This window comes from Nannospalax galili, unplaced genomic scaffold, assembly GCF_000622305.1.
Source record: "Nannospalax galili isolate Female #2095 unplaced genomic scaffold, S.galili_v1.0 scaffold583, whole genome shotgun sequence".
NCBI classification, from domain to species: domain Eukaryota; kingdom Metazoa; phylum Chordata; class Mammalia; order Rodentia; family Spalacidae; genus Nannospalax; species Nannospalax galili.
Window position 1 is genome coordinate 73,758 of NW_008349469.1, and position 4,141 is coordinate 77,898.

At 32.7% G+C, this 4,141-nt stretch overlaps 1 pseudogene; it reads left to right on the forward strand.

The window, feature by feature from the left end:
• Positions 1-2,489: 2,489 nt before the first annotated feature.
• LOC103745047 lies at positions 2,490-3,374 on the forward strand (annotated as a pseudogene).
• Positions 3,375-4,141: the final 767 nt, after the last annotated feature.

Here is a 4,141-nt window from a genome sequence, read left to right on the forward strand (position 1 = left end):
AGAACCTATGTGAGGATTAGAAAGTTTTAAGGTCCCAGTTTCATCATAATAGAATAGTGATCTTCATTTCACAGTGTGTTCTAAGAAAATTTTTGTCATATTATTGACCAAATTATAGTTTTCAGTCAAGATAGCAAACTATATAAAAGCAATTTTTTGTGTTATTGAAATTCAAACCTAGAGAGATAAACATTTTTAATCAGTCTTTATCTTAAGAAAATTTTTAATTACCATGTTCATCTTATTAACTTTTCATTGTAACTGACTGACATCTATAATATAAACATGAAAAATAGTATTTGAAGTATTTCATTGGATTTCTTGAAGAAAACTCTCTAATGTTGTCATCTAAATAGCTCTTTATTTTCCCAGTTTAGGAAAGGTGTGTGCATTTGGAAGATAATCATGTAGCTATAGCAATGGACATAAGGTTTTATAAAAGTTTAAAGAACATACAGGCACCTTTGTATTTAATTTAATGTTGCAAAATTATGTGCTTTGTTCCTGTTTTGCTTAGTCATAAAGTTCTTTCACCAGTACTGAAGACAGGCATTTCTTTTTCTCTTTTTAATTGGGGAAATATAGGTGCTCATGATTTTTACAGTAATAGTGGCCTCCACTTAAATGCTACAACCTTTCTAACCTACCCTTTCAGGCTCTATGTTGTTAGAGACACATCCTCACTTCATACTTTTTATATATGCTTCTTTGCCTTATGTGTGGTATCATATTTGGAAGAAGTTATTTTGGATTTACTTCTCAAGAGTTTACATCACACTCATGCATCCATGTAAACTTTATTACAGGGTATTTCTGACTCTGTGTTAGAACAAAAATTGTATCCATTGTAGAGCTTCACAAAAATTTTTTATAAAATTGTCAAACTTAAAAAAATGTCTCTTTCAAATATAGTACCCTATTAATCATATTTTCATTGTGACTCATGAATATCAATTAAGTCTCTATCTCTTAAGCAGTTAGTCCCTCATGCTTCCTCATGTGCTTATAAGATATATCTGTCATACAACATGAAGATCTTTATTTCAATTACAATGGCATGGCTAAGAAGAAACTTAATATTACTAACTTCCATGAAATATAGCTAAAGTTGCTATGAGGAGAAGGAACAAAGACTCACTCCTTTAATTCTGGAAAATTGGAAGCTGTGGGAAAAGAATACAATGTTCATGATGAGCCTGGAAAACACAGAGAGATGCTGTGTCAAGAATGATGCAAAACTGTTAGGAAAAAGAAAGAAATAATTGTTAGGAAAAAGAAAGAAATAATTTAGAACAGCAGCTTCTATTCAATGTTAGCCATTGAATCAAGGGGAATAGATGCAGTTTGGGTTGAATCGTGTGGATTTGGCTTTCTTTCCTTATTCATGACTTATTCATCTTTTTGGACCAAATGAAAAAATGAAGCCTCTGTGCAGAAGAATGAACACAAGCATATGTAATGGAGCTTAATTCCAGTAAGCTACAACCAACACTTAAAAATAAGAATTGTACATACTATCTTAAATTTTTATATAGATAGTATGAACATCAATTAATCAGCCTTTGACATTCTCAATCATGATAAAATATTTCAAATAGTGTATGTAAATATTTTTAGTTAAGTAATTTCTAGGAAGTAATCTCTGCATACAATATTAATGTAATTGATGTATAATATAGATGGTAAATGTGCATATATGTTTATCTTGTTTCTTTATGTAGTTTTTAATGTGGCTTCATGAAGTTTTTATTGACATATATACTTAGTATCCAACAGAATTATCTCTTCTACTTGTAAGTACATGATTGTCCAGGAGAGTATTTTGAAGCAGGAAGTTATATGTATTTTTAGAGCACGGCATTATAATATTATAGTAGATTATTGACAAATGCATTATAAAGTTTATTAAGTGAATTTCATTTTATTCATTAGTTTTAATTATGTAAATGATCACTAGACAACTTAAAGACTACTTACCCATTTACTTAGTATGAAAGGTTTTCTGAATCTTAAGGATTTTCTATACGTACTTCACACAAATATAGTTATAATCTGGGTATATCCATCTCTCTAGCCATCTATGATATACATATTTATCATCTAATTCTGTATTTATTTTTTATTGACTGATCAGTTATATGAGTCTATATACCTACTTACTGATATGTTTATGTCAGGATTTCTCATCCCCAAGCAAGGCTGTCACTGATATGATTAGTATTTGGGGTTGTATATTAGATGTATGCACCCAGTTAAATATTAACCGTTAGATACTAGTCATAGATCTCCCTCCAACTGAGATGAGCAAAATTTCTCTAGATACTGAAAAATGATCTTAGTGTTTATCTTTGTGTACTCCATACTTGAAACCTAAATCCCTATACAAGCTTTATTTAAGCACACTCACACTAGCCTCACCTAATCTTCCATTTGATAAAGCATTTATGTTATGATTGTGTCTATTTATAAAAGATTTATAATAAGCACTGATGGAGAAATAGAACTTGACAGTGGTGACTGAATTAATCATGGTGGGCATCACTGACATCCCTGAGCTGCAGGCCCCATTATTTGGCTGTTCCTTGTCATCTATATGATCTCAGCAGGGGCCAACTTGGGCATGATCGTCCTCACCATGGTGGACCACAGGCTGCAAACACACATGAACTTCTTTCTTATACACCTGATATTACAGATCTTGTTTATTTTATATCCGTGGGATCCAAAATGTTAGTAAATTTTCTTGTGGATCAAAATACAATATCCTTTAAACTTTATGCAACACAGTCATATGTCTTTCTTGTGTTCATTGCTTGTGAACAGTTTCTTCTGCCTGGGATGTCTTATGATCAGTACGTGGCCATTTGTAACCCTCTGCTCTGTACTTTCATCATGTTTCATAGTGTATGTCAGGTGATGGTGGCAATTCCTTATCTCTGTAGTACATTTATGTCTCTTCTAGTCACCATAAATATTTTCACTTTATCATTTTGTGGCTATGTCATTAACCACTTCTATTGTGACAGCATCTATCATTGCTCTGCTCAAACACTCATGAAATAGAAGTGATCTTTCTTATATTAGCTGCTTTTAATTTGATGTTTGTTGTCCTTGTGTACTACCTGTTCATTCTCATAGCCATTATCAGGATGAACTCTGCTGAGGGCAGGCACAAGGCTTTCTCCACCCATGGGTCCTACCTCACAGTGGTCACAGTCTTCTATGGGACTTTGATATTTATGTAAGTGCAGCCTAAATCTAGCCACTCCTTTGATACTGATAAAATATCCTCCATCTTTTATACCATGATTATCCTCATGTTGAATCCCTTGATCTATAGCTTGAGAAATAAAGATGTAAAACATGCCCTATAAAGGACATGGAAGAAGATATGCGTTTTTCTGCCTTACAAGCTGCATTGATGTGAATCATATAAATCAAGGTTAGATCAGAATCTACTGTGCTTTGTTCTAGATAATTTAGTTAGTACAAATGGCCTGAATGTATAGCATATAATGGACATTCTTTAGTCAAATGCCAAAATGTATAGATGCATTTGTGAACAATACTGTATATGATGCTAATTTCATTGAAGGCAAGAAATTATTTACAATAACATGAAGCAATTCTCTTCTATAAAAATGTATTTATCACCTGTCAATATATGAACATGCAGGACAGATAGCATGCCACATAAAAGATTCAAAATGTTCCCATGGCACTCTCCATCAATACGGTGAACTGTCAACTGTCATTGTGTGTGTGCTGTGTAGATTTTATTGAGTACAAGAGGCATCCTTATTATATGATTGACACACTTCTGTGGATCATATTTAACCATTTGTGATCATGTTGTGAGTTTGAAAGTGAAGCGTGATCATTTGAAGAAATGAGTTTTGTGGTTGTGTTCACAAGGCCCATACCACAGGCATCAGATTTGGAGTCATTCTCTCTTTTCATGAATAATTGTACTATTATGTCTGAGCTGAAGGCACTCTGCAGTGTCAATACAATATTTGATTTTATCTAATTAAATGTATGTGTGTATGTAAGTTAATATACAAGTTAAGATTAATCTCGGAACTTCCTCCAGAAAAGTTCCAGGAATTTGTTTTTACCCCCTTGGTGGCTTGTTTTGTAA